At 40.0% G+C, this 18,908-nt stretch overlaps 1 long non-coding RNA gene across 1 annotated transcript; it reads right to left on the reverse strand.

Annotated features, from left to right (window-relative positions):
* Positions 1-15,480: 15,480 nt before the first annotated feature.
* Positions 15,481-17,534, reverse strand: LOC110594915. Its single transcript, XR_002481518.1, has 2 exons — positions 17,392-17,534; positions 15,481-16,860 (listed from the first exon to the last, which is right to left on the reverse strand). It is a non-coding gene; the product is annotated as an uncharacterized LOC110594915 (long non-coding RNA).
* Between the last annotated feature and the right edge of the window lie 1,374 nt (positions 17,535-18,908).

An 18,908-nucleotide genomic window follows, 5' to 3' on the forward strand; every position in this document is an offset into this window, starting at 1 on the left:
TTTTGTTGAAAGAATGCGGCTGGGTTACTTGCAGGTAGCCCACTGTGAACTTTGGACTGGGCCACATTCCAAACATTCTGGGATGGGCCACTTTCGTTTGTAAAGTAAATACTTAAGCTTCTATAGAATTGTTTAACTTGGCATAAATCAATCAGCTTAGGATGAAAAAGGTTTATAGAATATGTCAGTCACAGATTAGGTTATCCTTTGTTATGGGATTTTAAGATTATCATATAAAAAGGGTTTAAAGGCAATCACTGATTAAGTTTTCATGGATTAAGGTTTCTGGTGGGTGGGGGACGCCCCTCCCACATCTGACTTTGTATATAAAAGACCTGTTGTAATTCCCAATAAAACACACATCGCTTCTGCACTAGACCGGAGTCCAGTCTCTTTCTTTCTCTCTCTCTCTCTTTCTCTCTTCTTCCCCCCAATCGCCAACGCCATCTCCACCTTTGGGGTACCCTGAACCCGGCTGGAGCTGGTCTCTGGTACTTCAACTATCACACCCCATCCCACCTGTGATGGTTTTAAAATATGATCCACAAGTCCCTTGATACTGCTGCTTTCAAAAGGTAGATTCTAATTTTCTTCCTCTTACGTATGGACTAGACTTAGTAATTTGTTTCTAAGGAATGAAATAAAGCAAAAGTGTCCATGAGTGACTTCCAGAGTTAGGTCATGAAAGACATTGGAGTTTCTTTCTCCTACTCTGGCCATTCACTCTGATTGAAGCTAGCTGTCATATCATGATGAGACCCAACCTTCCATATGGAGAGGCCCACATGGCAAGGAACTGAAGCCTCCTACTGCCAACAGCCATGTGAGTGAGCAACTTTGGAAGTGGATCCTCCAGCCCCAGTCAAGCCTTCAGATGACAGCAGCCCTGGCCAATGTCTTGACTGCAACCCATGAGATACCTTGAGCCAGAACCATGCAGCTAGGCTGCTCCCAAATTCCTGTACCAGAAAATGTTATTTTAAGCAGCTGAGATTTGGGATAATTTGTTACACAGCAATATATAACTAATATACCATCCAAGCCCTACATCCCACTTCCCCCCCCATTTCCACTTGAGGATGGGAAGAGAGAAGAGATGCTGCTAAGAGTTCAAACTTATGTTTTACCTACTTACATATCTATATTTGATTCAAAATCATCTCTTCTATGAAGCCTTTCCTAACAAGCCCCAGCTGATTCCCATATGTCTACAGAATTTTTTAAAATTTAGAAATATTTTTATACATTTTGAACTCAGTTTTAACTAAAAACACATTTTCCGGTTTTTAAATCAACTTTTCAAAAATAAATTTTTTTTCCGAATATAAAAGTGATAAATACACATAGTAGACATTTTGGAACAGTCTAAAAGGAAGAACATTTAAATCACTGGAAATATGACCTCACCGAGAAAAACACTATCAATATTTTTAATATCTCTACTTTTTCATACATTTTTTATACAGATAAGATTATTTTGCATATACAGTCTTATATTTTGCATTTTCCTTTTCTCATGCAATGACCTCGCCTCTCACCTCTCAGTTTCTTGGCCTCCTCACTTCAGCTACTGACTCTGGTCACTGGAATTCCTTTCTCTCACTCTGGTCATGCACTCTGATTGAAGCTAGCTGTCATATCATGAGAAGACCCAAGCTTCCATATGGAGAGGCCCTCTAGTCTAAACCCTTACTATTCAAAATGTGGTCCATGGGCTGGCTGAGCTGACATCATCTGGTTACCTGTCAGAAATGCAGAATCTCCCATGATGCTCTCACTTCAGGACATTTGCGCTTGTCGTTCCCTTTACCTGAAAGGTTAATCCTTGTATAACATATGTTATGTGCATGATTCACTCTCTCACTACATTCTGGTCTCTTCTCAAATGTCACCTATAAAGAAAAGCCATTCCTGATCACCCTAACTATAGTTGCTTCCTTGTCATACTCTATCCATTTACCCTACTTTACTTTCTTCATAGCATTTATCACCACTTGACATTTATTTATTTATGTGTTTACACATATATGTATGTATTTACTTATTTATGAATTGGGACTTCACTCTGTTGCCCATGCTGGAGAGCAGTGGCATGATCACAGCTTATCACTTCCTGGGTTCAGACAATTCTCTTGTTTCAATCTCCCAAGTAGCTGGGACTACAGGCACATGTCACCACACATGGCTATTTTTTTTATTTTTCATAGAGACAAGGTCTTGCTAGGGCTACCCAGGCTGGCTCGAACTCCTGGACTCAAGCAATCTTCTCTCCTCAGCCTCCCAGAGTGCCAGGATTACAAGAATGAGCCAGTGCTTCTGGCCTTGCACAAATATTTATGGAACTCCCACTATGTGTTGGACGCTGTGCTGAGGACAAAGAGGGGAATGAAATAAGGTCTCTATGTCTCTAGTCTAATGTAGGCATGCTATACAAATACAAGTTGCTAGGTATTATTTCATTTTCTTTTTACTTCATTCCTTCAAGAAGACGCCTATCCCCATCAACAGAAGACTCGATAACAGATCCCATGACTTAAACCCACCATGAACATTCCATCTTCTCTTTTAAAGAGAAATTTTCAATGTGCTTTTGTGCCGTTCCGACATAAGTTTAACTTGGTTGTTTTCAGTCTCAATGAATTGCCCCAGTAAAGCTTCTCCACAGTAGAAATTTCCTGGATATGACTCTCCAACTACATAACTGGTAGTTGTCTTATCTCTGTGCAATTTGTCTGAACTGAAAAGATTTCTCAAAGTGGGACCAAAAAGTTGTATCATCACCATCACCAGTAGCAGTAACAGCAGCAACAGCAAGATTAAGCCTAAGAAAATTTTCAGGGAGAGAAGTTTGTCTTTGGTGTCATTCTACCTCCTCTTCCTTGTACCTTTGCTATGGTTTGAATGTTTGTCCCCTCCAAAGTGCATGCTGAAACTTAATAACAATTATAACAGTATTAAGAAGTGGGACCTTTACAAGGTGACTAGGTCAGGAGGACTCCACCCTCTTAGGTGGAATTTGTGCCCACATCAAAGGGTGGATTTACCCCCCCAACCTTGCTCTCTCTTGCCTTTCCACCTTTTGCCATAAGAGAATGAAGGAAGAAGGCTTTCACTAGACTTCCCAGGCTCCAGAACTGTCAGCTAGTAAATTTCTATTCATTCGACCCCTTCTCGAGTGTTCTCTTACAGTGGGAAAAAATGGACTGAGAGGAGCTTCATCCTACTCTACTGTACATGTAGGACCCATTCTTTGGAGAACTGGCTCTCAGCTAGTAGCATTCCATGTAAGGTGGCAACCTGCATGTCCATGGGAAGTGCTTGGAGACTGCAAAGGGAAGGGAACGTTGACAGCTTATTATGGACCAGGTTTCATTTACCCTCACACGGTCATTTCATTAGGCAAGCAAAACACAACCCTGGAAGGACACATTTTGTCCTTCACTTTATAGATGAGAAACTGAGGCTCAGGGAAATTACATAACTGCTCCTGTCATTATATATGGTCTGAAGTCAAAATTCTGCCTTTCAAGTCTCCTGAACCTCAAAGATTCAAAGGAGCACAATTTTTTTTTTTTTTTTTTTTTTTTTGAGTTGGAGTCTCACTCTGTCACCCAGACTGGAGTGCATTGGCCGCTCCCGGCCACCGCAGCCTCGCCTGCTGGGCTCCGGCGATCCTTCCGCCTCAGCCTTCCAAGTAGCTGGAATTACAGACATGTGCTACCACGCACGGCTGATTTTTTGATTTACTGTAGAGATGAGGTCTCGCTGCCCAGGTGGGTCTCGAGCCTGCGGGCTCAGGCAATCCACTCAACCTCAGCCTCCCAAAGGCGCGGGATTACAGGCGGAGCCACCGAGCCCGGCTAGGAGCACAGTTTTAATGCTAGAATAGCAAACCTATGATTAGAAGGGCTTTTTTTTTCTTTAATAGGAGTGGAGGTGGGAAGAAGGTGATGAGTTATGGTGTGAAGGAAAGATCTATGTGGCAAGTTCTTTCCATCATAGTCTTACCAAAGTTTACACAGCTAGAAGGATCTCAGATAGTATCTGTACCAATCCCTTCATTTTACATAAGTAGAACTTTAAGGCTCAAAATAGATGAATTATATTCATTTATGTCTAAAGGACTGAGAACCTACAATCCAGAAAAAGCACACATACTTGATTATATTGACAGGCACCAAGTTTTCTAATTATTTTGCTTAGGATGGGAGCAGAGATTACTGATTTTCCACCTAATTCTCAAAACCATCATGTCCTCTTCTGTGGCCATTGACAAGTACCACCACCATAATTTTATAATCATGGTGGGAGGGGATCATTTCTATGTAGAGTTTCCAGATTTGCCTGTGTTCATGTCTTCATTCCCCACTCGCCCCAAATGTTGAGTAAATAAATGCATTAGGTTTCACATAAGAGAGGATGCAGAATTAAATAGTATGTAAGATTGTCAGGCAGATAGATTTTGTTTAGAAACACCTATTTTGATTTATCAGAACTACTAAGGTAAGGGATCCAAATATAATGAATCTCATAGCATAAGCATGTTTACAAGTGTGCAGGATGTGACTTGTCTTATGGCCCAAAGAACATGCAGCTCTACTTTCTACATGAGGTGGACAGGAATGTAAAGGCATGGCGTAGCAGGGACAGGACTGGGTATGGAATGGTCCATTTCTGAACTTTTCAATGCAATCGAATATAACATTTATCAAGCTCCTACTGTATCAAGTACTATATTATCCATAAGTAGGATGCAGTCTGATAGGTAAGATAAAATGTATATTCAGAAAATTAAATAGTGCCTGCGAGTATAAATATGCATGTTAATGATAATTAACACCTTCTGTTTGTGAATGTAGCCGGGTAATATTTTGATATACTAACGGATACATTTTCTCTTCCCAGTAATTCTTGTTACCTGTGAACTTTTTCTCTCATAGGCATTCTTGGCACAATGGCTCACGGATGGGAGAACAAAAGAGGTGAATTCTTGCTGTTGAATTTCAAAACCTGAAATCTTGGCAAAAACAATCCGTTTGGAAGGAAAATAGATCTAGAAATGGTCAGAATCAGTTTTTCCTATTCCTAAGGCAAGATAAAATCAGGAAAAAATGTGGAGAGACAAGGGAACAAAAGTAGACAAGTCAGACCCTTGGATGGGTCATGGAGCAGACGCCCATGGTCTGTCCCCTCTGCCCTGACCTGTCTGACCAAGTTCCTGGTGCAGAGGAGAGACAATAGACACTCCAGGGAAACAAGGAAATGTGAAGGGGACCTGGTCCATCCCCACCCCCACCCACATACCTCCTACTGCTGCCTCCAGGTTCAGGCAAAGATCAGCAGACCCTGGCTCTCAGGGTCTTTCATCTAACGTGGTATGGAGGCAGCAGAGAAGAGCAACTGGCTGGGGAAGCATATCTAGATGAAGAGGACTCAGAACAGCCTGGCCATTCCCCCATGTGCCCATGGAGTTCAGGAATGGAGCAAATCGTTTCCAAGTGCCCAAGAGTAATAGCTGAGACAGACCCAGACATCACCCTAGGGCCCTGCAGGACGATGCTCCGTTCAGCAGATGCTGGCATGACTGATGAGAAGCCCTAAGGGCTGATATCTGTCCTCCAATTCTCTCTCCCCATCACGTGCTCATTCTTCCTGAAAGTCCCCTAGATCTTTATGAATACTCCAAGCTTATGACCCTACATAGATTATTATCCACTCCAGAGAGCAGTCACTCGTTCTGCATAAACCCAGCCCCATCCATGCATCCTTGTCTAACAAGCTTCCTTCAGAAAGATTCTCTCAGGGTTCAACTAAATCCCCCATGCTGGTGTCACAAGTGCTTTCTTTTCCAACCTTAGGATGTAAAAAAAAGACCAGGACAACATAGCCTGTGTAATAACCCATGACGCATCAGGATAAGAGGGAGAATAAAGTCTCCAGTGACCCTAGGTTCCTCATACATACAAGATCTCCCATCTGACCTCCCAGAACTAAGCAGGGAAGTCGGAAAAATTCTGTCTTCCAAACTCATCTCTCCTCCCAAGCTCCCTAGGTCAGCCCTTTTCCCACCTTAGTGAAGCTCAGAGCCCTTCTTTTGCAATGTCCTCTCGCTGTCTTCTCTTTGCAACCTGAAGTTCATTCCCATTAAAGTGATTCAGAATAGTTTGAGACTTAACTCCTACTCCCTCTCAGTTCACACAGCTATTCAGTTGTTAAATCTACCTCCTGGCTGTCTCTCTCTCCACTCCTTTTTGTTACTTAGAAGTGCTATTCTCTGAATATTCCTTCTCCTTCATCCAGGGACATGGTAGAATGAAATTTCCTCTCCTTGAGGATGATCCTGGTCAGCCATGTGACTTGCTTTGGCTAGTGAAACGTGGGCAGGAATGACACATGCTGCCTGTGGTGGGAGCATTTAATTGCAGTATGTGACAGGGCAGCACTCTGCCTCTTGCCCCTGGAACCGACAACATTCCAGATGGTGGAGGTTCTGTCACCCCAATTCTCACAATAAGGACCCCTAGTCAATGGGTAATAGACATGTAATGTGAGCAAGAAAGAAACATTTCACTGGGTATTACTGCATCATGACCTAACCCATTCTAATGTACCTGGGTTCCTGTTGGGGTTCAGGATCTCATCACTTTTTTTTTTGAGTTGGAGTCTCACTCCGTCACCCATGCTGGAGTGCAATGACATGCTCACAGTCACCCCTGTGTTAACCTGCTGGGCTCTGGTGACCCTTCCACCTCAGTCTTCCAAGTAGCTGGAACTACAGGCGTGTGCTACCATGCCTGGCTAATTTTTTATTTTTATTGTAGAGACGAGTTCTCGCTAAGTTGTCTGAGCTGGTCTCGAACCTGTGGGCTCAGGCAGTCCACTTGCCTCGGCTTCCCAAAATGCTGGGATTACAGGCTGAGCCACCGAGCCCCGCCTCATCACTTCTGAGCTCCAAATACATGTCACTCATAGTGTGGTCCACACACAGGTATCAATCCACAGACCATTGCTGCTCTGCAAGGAGGTAAGTACTGAAATTGAGAATAAACGTTTAGAAATTCTTATAACTGTTCAGCTGGTTAATGTGGCATGTTTAAGTGTAATAATGAAATATTTGGTCTTGTATCCACTCAAATCTTAGCACTGCAACTTGCTCACATGCCACAAAAATGTTTGTCAAATTAAATGGGATTGCTGCTTTATGATTAAGAAATAGAATTATGGTAGGATTTCAAGCACTAGCAGGCAGATGAGGAGATATTTGGGTACAAGACCTTTCCCCAGTGAGGTAAAATTATCATTTATAAGTTCCTGGAGTCTGTCTTTGTGCTGGCACAAAATTTAGCTCAAACAAGCGTCAAGATTGTCCGAGTTCGTCCTCATGTACTATTAAATATTATCTCAAGTTTGCTTACACAAGAGCATGGGCATAAATGTATTTATCTTTTGGAATAAAACTCTGTAGATACATTGCCTATGTATGTGGTTTTTGGAATTACCCACAAACAGCTTGATACATTTGTTCAAGAGTGTAAGAGGATAATATAACCAATCCCTAAATCACTTTCTAACTCCCTCCAGGAATAAGTAATTTTTTTTCTCTCAAAAGCTCTTTGGCATATGTTAATATATTTCTCTGCACCATACAAGAAATATTCTGAAAAGAATAGTGTGCTGGGTGACAGGAGACTTGGGTCTAATCCACATTGCCCACTCCACTCACTTGCTTACTACATGAAACTATTACTTAACCACTTCGTTCCCTAATTTATCTAACTTATAAGGATAAAAAGTTAATAATAACAAGTAAATAACATCAGCTTTGTTGTGAGAATCAAGATAAAGGGTGCTGAAGCCTTTAGTAGTAAATAAAGTGCAACATATATGTTATATAATTTAGCATTTACATATAATATGGTTACAATTTAGCATTTATATATAATACTGCCTAGTACTGCTCTCAAATTATTTTGTACAGAAATCATCTTCTCTCTAGCCAGATAATAAACTTTTTAGAGGTCCACTGTGTAATTTTTCTTAGTATTTGATACAATATGAGGAGTCCTTTGGGACAAATGCAGTGATTATTTATAAAACTATTTTATTTATCTGAAGTTTTTAAACCTCTTCAGCCTTAGGAAAATTACTCAAGCTTCATACATTGCATGAAAAGTACTCCTCAACTCACATGGACAACATGCATCGAGAGTTTGGGCTAACAAGAGTTGTAATTGGCTGAGTTCCTTGAGGGCTTCACATTAATTTTTGCATACCCAGCACTTACCACAGTATCTAAGCACGTAGTAGGATCCCAGTTGTTATGAATTACATTGCTTAGCCCCTCCTCCAATTTATATGCTGAGGCCCTAACCCACAGTGTGACTGAAATAGGAGATAGGACCTTCAGAGAGATAATTAAGGTTAAATGATGTCATAAGGATGGGACCCTAATCTGATAGGCCTGGAGTCTTCATAAGAAGATGAAAAGCTGGGTGTGGTGGCTCACACCTGTAATCCCAGCACTTTGGGAGGCCGAGGTGGGAGGGTCACTTGAGACAGGAGTTCAAGACCAGCCTGGAAAACATAGAACACATCTCTACAAAAAATTTAAAATTAGCTGGGCTTGGTAGCATGTGCCTGTAGTTCTGGCTACTTGGGAAGTTGAGGCAAGAGGATCACTTGGGCCCAGAAGTTCAAGGTTGCTGTGAGCTATGATTGTACCACTGCACTCCACTCTGGGCAACAGAGTGAGACCCTATCTCTAAAAAAATAACAAAAAGATGAAGAGACTCCAGAAAGCATCCACTGGCACGTGCTTTCTCATTCTCATTCTCTCTCCCCCCGCAATCTCTCCATGCACCACAGAGAAAGTACCATGTGAGAACACAACTAGAAGGCTGCTGTCTGTAAGGCAGGAAAAGAGCCCCCGAGAGCCCGCTGGTACACTAATGTGGAGCTTCCAGCCTCCAGAACCATGAGAAATAGATTTCTGTTCTTGAAGCTACACAGTTATCAGTCTATGGCATTTTGTCATGAATGCCAAAGCTAACTAAGACATCAGTTAATGTCTGTAGATAAATTAATAAATGAATTAACTTTAATAAAATACTTTTAAAAATTACTTCCACTCAGTACCCTGAAAGCAATAAAGCTAATATTTTCTTTTGCCTAAATTGGTTTTGAAGAAACTTTCTATAATCATCTAAACATATAATAGCACATCCACCCAGTAGGCGTGATTTTTCCTTCCTTTTTCCTCAGTGAGCAGAAGCAGTTCTTATTCAAAGATCATTAAGAGGATCAGGCTGCAGGAATTGGGGTAGTAAGGAACAGAACAGTTATTGGCCAGAAAGAAAAAAAAATTGTACTATTAATTGTCTAGAGGATAGCACATATTTCTGAACATGTCAATAGTCAAGGTAAAATACTGCAGATGAATAAAGAGCATCTGTATCGAAGAACTGTAAACTCTGGCAGGAATCACTGTGCTGCAGTAGTGAAGAGGCCTCCTGCAGGGGACTGCATTGGAAAAAGTGATCTCAGAGAGGAATTCGGAACAGAACTGTTTAGAAAGAGATGAAACATCATGAAGTTTTGGTTAAGACATTTTATTCCAGTCTTACAAAATTGTAGAGCTGACTGTCTCCGCCAAAAAAAAAAAAAAAATGCAGATTACATGAACTTTGTAGATTGCTTTTCTAATTGTAATTTTGAATTCCAAATTGCTTCTGCCCTCAAGTTGTTTACAAGAGATCAATGGTGTTTATAAACATATTCTTCTTCAAATGTCAGAGAAGAAGAAGGAAAAGTCTTAGTGTGGAGCCATTGGACCCAAATGACCAATGTTTCCCTGAACTGCCCCAGCACAGACAGCACACTGATTAGGGACTCCAGAAAAGAAAGACAAAGCACCAGAGAGATATCCTCATATGTCTTTGCATCCCCAGCTAGAGAAGGTGCCCTTTTTACAGAAAAGTTTATGCAAGCATACTTTGGAGATACTGTGGGTTCAGTTCCAGACCACTTTTGTAAAGCAAATATTGCAATAAAATAAGTCACATGAATTTTTTGGTTTCTTAGTGCATGTAAAAGCTGTGCAGATATACTTCTGGAGTCTATTAAGTGTGTGGTAACATTATGTCTACAATATAACGTACATAACTTAATTTTAAAATAATTTTTTTGCTAAAAATTGCTAGCAATTTTCTTAGCCTTCAGTGAGTCATAAACTTTTTGCTGGTGGAGGGTCTTCCTCGATGTTGAAGGCTGCTGACTGATGAGGGTGATGCTTGCTGAAGGTTGAGATGGCCGTGGCAACATCTTAAAATAAAATTACAATGAAGTTTGTCACAACCATCGACTCCTCCTTTCATGAAAGATTTCTCTGTAGACTGTGATGCAGTTTGACAGCATTTTACCCACAGTGGAACTTTTATCATTGGAGTCAGTCCTCTGCAACCCTGCTGTTGCTTTATCAACTAAATTTGTGGAATATTCTAAATCCTTTATTGTCATTTCAACATTGTTCACAGCATCTTTACCAGGAGAAGATTCCATCTCAAGAAACCACTCTGCTTATCCATAGGAAACTACTCCTTATTCACTCAAGTTTTATCATTAGATTGTAGCAATTCAGTCATGTCTTCGGGATTCACTTTCAATTCTAGTTCTCTTGCTATGTCCACCACATCTGCAGTGACTTCTTCCTCTAAAGACTTGAACCCCCCAAAGTCATCCATGAGGATTGGAATCAACATCTTCCAAATTCCTGTTAATGTTGATATTTTGATCTCCCCCCATGCATTTCAAATGTTTGTAATGGCACCTAAAATGGTAGGTCTTTCTAGAAGGCTGAAAATCTACTTTGCCCAGATCTAGCAGAGGAATCACTATCTATGGCAGATATAGCCTTATGAAATGTACTTTCTTATGAAATGTACGTCTTAAATAATAATACTTGAAAGTCAAAATTACTCCTTGATCTAGGGACCATGCAATGGGTGTTGTACTAGCAGGCGTGAACACAACATTATTTCCTTGTACATCTCCATGAGCACTCTTGGTGACTAGATGCATTGACAATAAGCAGTAATATTTTGTAAGGAATCTTTTTTTTTTCTGAGCAGTAGGTCTCAATAGTGGGCTCAAAATATTCAGTAAATCATGCTGTAAAACAGATGTGCTATTATTCAGGCTTTGTTGTTCCATTTATAGTCACAGGCAGAGTAGATTTAGCATAATTATTAAGGGCTCTAGGATTTTTATAATGGTAAATGAACATTGGCTTCAACTCAGCTATCAGCCACTTTAGCCCCTAACAAGAGTCAGCCTGTCCTTTGAAGCTTTGAAGTCAGGCATTGACTGCTCTCTAGTTATAAAAGGCCTAGATGGAATTTTCTTATAAGGCTGTTTATTTGACATTGAAAATCTGTTGTTTAGTGCAGCCACCTTCGTCAATTGTGTTAGATCTTCTGGATTATTTGCTGCCGCTTCTGCAGCAGTATGTGCTGCTTCATTTTGCACTTTTATGTTATACAAATGGTGTTGTCCTTAAACCTCATGAGCCACACTATGCTAGCTTCAAATGTTCCTTCTGAAGCTTTCTCATCCCTCTTATCCTTCATAGAACTGAAGAGAGATAAGGCCTTGCTCTGAATTGGGCGTGGCTTAAAAGAATGTAATATTGACTAGCTTTTTTTTTTCTTTGTTTTTAGAGACAGTGTCTTGTTCTGTTGTCCAGGTATGCAGTGGTATGACCATAACTTACTGCAGTCTCAAATTTCTGGGCTCAAGTGATTCTCCCACCTCAGCCTCCTGAGTAGCTAGGACTATAGGTATATGCCACTATAACTGGCTAATTTTTAAAACTTTCTGTAGAGAAAGGATGTCACTATGTTACCCAGACTGGTCTCAAATTTCTGGGCTCAAGCGATCCTCCCATCCCAGCCTTCCAAAGTGCTGGGATTACAGGCATGGACCACCATGTTCAGCCTCTTTTCTAGCTTTTGATTTAAAGTGAGAGATGTGCAACTCTTCCTTCTACTTGGACTCTTAGAGGCCTCTGTAGGGTTATTAATTGGCCTAATTTCAATATTGTTGTATCTCAGGGAATAGAGAGGCCTAAGGAGAGAGAGATAGATGGGGTAAAGACTAGGTTGGTGAAGCAGTCAGAACAACGTAACATTTATCAACTAAGTTTGCTGCTTTATAAGGGTGCAGTTCATGGCACCCTAAAACAATTATAGTAGTAACATCAAAGTTCACTGATAATAAATCACAAGAAAAAATATAATAATCCCAACAAATCTTAAAATATTATGAGAATTCCCAAAATGTGACAGATACAAAGTAATCACATACTTTTGGAAAAATTACATTGATAGACTTATTTGAAGCAGGGTTGCCACAAACCTTCAGTTTGTAAAAAACGCAATCTTTGCAAAGCACAATAAAGAGAAATGCAATAAAACAAGGTATATTCGTACATGTTACAGCAGCAATTTTTGTCTTTCGCTGCGGGGGTCCAGCCCCGCAAGGTCATGGGTTTTCCTGAAGGAGAGACGGATAGGCGAAAGACGAAAACATTATACTCGGACACCTGCTTCCTGAACAGATGACAATTTAATGCTAGTTAACACAGAGCTTTTATACCATTCGTAAAGGGGCAAGACAAAGAAAATTCCTTCACGTACATATGCTCTACAAGTTACCACCATCTAGTGGTCTTAGCAACAAACAAGACAAGAACCCTACAAACATTCAGACAATGAGTCTTATTCATAAGGCCAAAGATGATAGTTTTAGTCCAAAGTCCCGAATTACAGTCCTTGAACTGTCTCCAGAAAGTTTAGCAGTAGTCTTCCTTCTGAGGCTTTATGACCTTCAGAGCTTATAATCGCCTTTCTTGTCCAGGTGTCTCCGTTACTTTTCTCTTATCCTGCAGTGCTTGTTTCTAAAGAAAACTCAAAAGAAGCTTTCAGTAATGATTCCCAGGCCCCCAAGGTTGCTTTCTGTCTTTAGCTAAGTTATCATAAAAGTGTCTGATTAGTATATTATGAGTTCAGTGAAAACCCACTCTATAAATGTTAACTTAGAGTTTTAACTATTGAATTAAGTAAAAACCTTAACGATTAATCTTTATCCTAAGTCAGTGAAAACAGTGTTATAAATCAACTACATAACTCCTAGATAAGTGTTAGAACTTATAATGAATTCATAATGAACTTACTATAAACTTGTGCTTCTAAAAAACCTTATGTCTAAACACTAAACTACATAATTCTAAATCAAATAAGGAGTGAATATACTTATATCATTTATTACTTAAGCAATATCTAGTAACTTATAACCAAGTGAAAGAAAGCGTTCTTGATGTGCTTCAGAGTTTAACCCTTACATATGTTAGAAAAGACCAAACAGCATAGTGAGAAATGGAAAAATAAACCATGACATTTCCAGGTTATCTGTGAGTACTTCACATAAACATGCCATCTTCTTCTTCCACGACTGCACAGAATTTCTTCAGCTGTACCAACAGCAAAGACGGAAGACAGAAGGGCCTCAGCTGCCCGGACTCGCTTTGTGGCCAGGGGTCCTTAGTGCACCTGGACTTTGTCAATCAGGCGGGCCTCCAAGGCTGGCTCCCAGCATTTCGCCACCAGTATTTAGGCAGTACAGTGAGTGTTTCAGAACTGGGTTTTTGCTGTGTAATATGATCCCGAAATTCATTCAATCACTTATGGTTTTACGAGGAAAGAATGAAATGCATAATTTCATATGGCTAAGAACAAAACCATACTCTATGAAAAAATAAACCTCACCCCAACCACCCCCACCCCAAACAGACTTTTATTTTTAAATATAGTTCTATTTTTAGTAAAACATGAATCAAGTAACATACTTAATGTCAATATAATTTTAGAGGCATGCCAGAGAGAAAAAGGAGGTGTCAGCACATAAAACCTATTTATATTTTTATTTACACAATTTCCCAAAGATTGAAAATAAATTTTTCAAGAGCACCACTTCTCAATCTACCCTGAGTCTGAAAATGCTGTGGTTATCTAGCAGTGCCCTCTGGTGTCCAATTGATTGTTTTAGTTTACCTTGAGGCAAAAAGTAAGCCGTTCTATAATCACAAAAGTCTATCATCAGCATTTATTCATTTGCCAGACATTTACTGAGGGTCTACTATATGCCAATTACTGTGGAAAGTGGCAAGATACAGAGCTATACATAAAAAAAAGACATAGTGTCTTATTGTGTTCTTAAGACCGTAGTCTAATAAGGGAGACAAATATAAACTCAAGTACAAAATTATTTAAACAAATCACTTTACCTACTTTTGCAATAAAATGAGACAGACACAGCTGGGTTGCCTCCTTTTCCAAACTGTTCTGGACCATGTTAGCAGGCATCTGGCTGACTTTGAATAGGACAACTTCAGTCAAGTACACAGGGAACATTCTGAAATAGAGGAAACATCCCAGGACATAGAGTAGGATGGGGTCCTAGTTTTAAAGATTTAAGAAAGCATCTTTTACAGTCAACCACAAAAGACACTTCTGGTCTTATAGAGGGCCACTGGTCACCAAATCTGATACACAAATCTGACATTCATTAAGGTTTATACTTTCTGAAAATGCTGCTTTTCTAGCACTGTGACGATACGCCTCAAAATGAATCAAATGAGAGATCTTAAGAAATCAAGAGATCCTAAGAATTTGTCATAAAATGTTTTAGGATTCTTAGGTGTGTAAACTTCCCACTAAAGTCACCAAAGCACATACTGTTCTGAATAGATGCATCTTCAACACTTCTGGGGAAGGAGAGGGAGTGTGACCGAGATATGAAGGCCTTCCACTGAGAATAAAAGTGAAGTTCAAATACTATCAAAGGAAAGGAGTCAAAAATGGCTACAGACTAAGAATGATGCTCTATGCCATTTTGTTGTGTTCCTAGCTTTTGTCAATTTTCCATTCTTGTTATTGTTGCCTAATCAGTCATGAAACCCTTGTGTATAGGCAGGACCTATGACTTGCTTCCAACCAAAAGAACTTGGCAAAGATGATACAATGTGCATGATTACATTACATAAGGGTGTGAGGGCCATCTTGCTGAGACTTTCTCCTTTGATGAATTGAGAAAGCATCTGGTTGTGTTGGAAAGGCCCATGTGGCAAAGAATTGATGGTGTCCTCTTGCCAACAGCCCATTAGGATTGAGCTTTCTCGATGACCTGATGGCTGCTCATAACCACATTGGTGAGAAAGTTGACTCTTCCCCAGTCAAGCTTCAGATGAGACTGCAGCCCTGGACAACACCTTGGCTATAGCCTAACAGAATACCCAACTAATCTGTGCCAACCCCTTATCCACACAAACTATGAGCCAATATATGTGTGCTGTTTTAAGTTGCTAAGTTTGTGGTAATATTGTTATGTAATGATAGATAACCAACATAGATTTCAAGACACTTAAAAAAAAATTTAAGATGTTTTTATTGTAAAAGCAATACAAATAAAAACTGAAACACTGAGAAAACATAAAGTTATCCATTTACTGCCCTACCATCCTACTATAACCACAGTTAGTAATTTGATTTGCCATCTTTTTATTACATGCTTATTTGTAGCCTTGATTACACCCATTCATACCATCTTGTATCTTGCAACCTTTATTTAATATAATAGTTCTCATGTTTTTTATAACATTCATTATGAGTACATAATGAGTACATAATGTACCATTCATATACCTGTTTATGGACCATTACCTAGACCAGGGATGGCAAACTATGCCCCCATATTTGTAAGTGAAGTTTTATGGGAACATAGTCATGTCCACACTGTTTACATATTGTCCATGGCTGCTTTTGTGCTATGGACAGGAGTGTTAACAGGTTACTACAGAGACAGTATGGTCTGCAAAGCCTAAAATATTTACTTTCTGTGTCTTTATAGAAAAAGTTTGCTGATCCTTGCCTTAAACTTTAAGTGATTTATAAAATTAACTGGGCTATTAAAATTAATGCAACTTGGATCATCTTTGTGAATATTTTTCATACTTCAGAAAACATGATTGGGGGATATTAACAAAAGTGGAATCACTAAGTCAAATGAATAAAAATGGTTTTGAGGCTGATACTGTTACACACTGTCTCTCTTCTAATATTCTAGCCATGACATAATAAGGATGGTGGTGATAAGAATGGAAAGGAAGGCCTAGTAGGTAGCACTTCTATGGTCCCTATTAACCTAAACATATACGTTTACACTCTGGATGAACATATTTTGTTTTGATTTAAAGTCAACCAAAGAGAGAGGTAACAGTAATTATAACAGAAGACCAATGGAAATAAATGTTTTACTTTCTACTGAGGATGAAAAAGCATACAGAAGTAAACTCTGCAGATGACAAGGTATATATGAAATGCCATTCCAAGCTAGCTGTAGTGGCCAAAAGGCCCTGGGAGAGTTGAGTAAAAGAAAAATGTGCTAGCCTCAACAATGAGCCAGCAGTGGCAGCATGGAACACAGAGGCAGCACAAGTGTAGGATGACAGGAGCAGCACATGGGTTCCGCCCATCTGAGCACATCCTAGGCATAAACCTGTGTATAACTGTAATTAAACTGTCTCCAGATAGAAGATTTCTGGAGCAATCAGCCTATATTTTTGAAGGAAAAAAAATTTTCTATCTGGGGAAGTTTTATTCTTCAGAGAGGGAAATTTATAAAATGGGAAAGTCAACCCTGACTATCTCCAAGATAAAAGATGAAGCAAGCTGACGGGTCTTGAATCCACTCTTGTATGAGTAAAATAAGCATCAGGAAACATAGATGTCATCTTCTGAGGGAAATATTCTGCAACATATTAAAAAAAAAAATCAAGATGGACCATTCCCCCAATAAATAATGTAACTTAAAAGCAGAATTAAATGATGCTTCGTGTAATTATCCAAATTATGCCAACAAAGTATGTAAGTACATATAACACATTTATTTTTACTAAAATGTTCCTGTCAAAATGTCAACCAATGTAACATTTCCTGAAGAAGTGTTCTTTTAGTTAGAACTATTATTAGCCTTTACATTCCACCTCGGTTACTCACTAAATAATTAAGTGCATGATGACTTCATGAAATACTCTGGGAAACTATGAAATTCTCCATAGAGCAAGGGAATCAAATTATTTTCTTAAAAAATAACTAGAAACATGCCACTTTGAACAAAATATATCTAGTTTTTTGAGATATGAAAATCAAGCCAATTTTTTCTTGAATTCTTCATATGGCAAAAGGAAGAGGCAGTTTTATGAATGGCTTGATTCACTCAAAACCATGTTATAATTTTCTTCTTTTTCCACTGCTTACTTGCAGTTACCTCAAAACTAACCTGAGGGTCTGGAAGCATAAATCCATCAGTAAGTTTATAATAGACTATTGTAGAATCAGATTCCACTATTGCCAGAGTAAAAGACATCGGCAAATCTGGATCACCTTGCAATTTTCGAGAAGCCTTCAAGATCTCCCTGATCCTGAAAATAAAGTCAAAATATAGTTAGGAGTTGCAGTCACTCAATTAATGCAAACGCTGACATTTCAGGGGTGAGGTAGACAATTACATTATATCCAAAATGCTGACAAAGGGAAGGTCTGAACCCTCAAATACAAGTGTATAAAGCTGCCTTCAACATAAAAAATCCTGCAAATAAGAGCCATGTATTAACTTTCAGTCCATCTCAAAAACATTTACCCATCACACCTGAGAGAATCAAACTGTATTTAGGATCCTACAAAATGAAACATGAATGGTGTTTAGAACTTCTAAATTGGTTAAGGACCCTGAGTGTTAATTTTCCAATTTTCAAACTTGGTATCTCATAATGGAACAATTTGGTATTTAGGTTTATTATTTTAAAAAATCACCTATTGAAAACAGAGACAGGAACAAGATGGTGATGGCATAGGTAAACTTGTGAGATTCTCCAAACATGAGTTCCCAAAAAGACTATTACTTCTCTTCCCCCAGCCCCCAGCCCACCACCAGCCATGCTGGTGTGAGGCCTGGGGACCTTCAGTCCCACGTAGGGCCAGATATTGCGGCCCCCTACTGCTGCTGTTTCACTGAGTGTGTGGGACTCTCAGGTCCCAGCCCCCTCCCAGCTCCCTCCCTGGCTACATCGTCTCCAGCCTGGCCCCAGCACCAAGACGCTGGTCACTCAGGGAGGCTCTGGGCGCCCACCCCTCAGAGACACCAGTCCCATTCCTGGCTGAAGTACCCTGTGGGGGGCCCAGGGCCACTCTGGCCGCTCACCACCTGCCCTTTGGAGCTTTGGAGCTCTGGAACTCCGGGCCCACCCTGGCTGAGGCACTCAGCGCGAGACCCCAAGCCGGGGGACCCAGACAAGCGGAGAAAAACAGATCTGCATAAACTGCCTCGCCATTCTCCAGGCAGAGACTTCCATTGCCCCGCCCACCTATCAACAAAACTTTACCTCAGTTCCTAAGGCAATGGCACGAAACAGGAGACAAAGGCCCACCCCTATGCTACAACAAACAACAAAGGGGAGATGCCGGAATCGGAGATCAGAGAAGTGACTTTAGTCTGATCACTTATTTTGACTTATGATTTTATCATTGTAACTGTTGGCTTTGATCACGTTTGTTGTTTGCCTTCTGACTTACACTGTTTCTTGATTTTATTGGCCTGTCTCTGTGTAGCTATCAGTACTCTTTAGGGAATCTTTCTTATGTATCTTTCTTCACTTCTTCTCGGCCTTGTGTCTCCCTCTTACCTGATAGTTGGTATGCATATCTGCTTTCCCTCTCGCTCTTCTCTCTTTCTAACTCCCTATTGACTCCCCCTTCCTCCATTATTTTCCTCTTTTATACCCCCCTTTTTAATCTAGG

The sequence above is a fragment of the Carlito syrichta genome, unplaced genomic scaffold (genome assembly GCF_000164805.1).
Source record: "Carlito syrichta isolate Samal-C Ts95f unplaced genomic scaffold, Tarsius_syrichta-2.0.1 Scaffold164023, whole genome shotgun sequence".
Classification (NCBI taxonomy): Eukaryota; Metazoa; Chordata; class Mammalia; order Primates; family Tarsiidae; genus Carlito; species Carlito syrichta.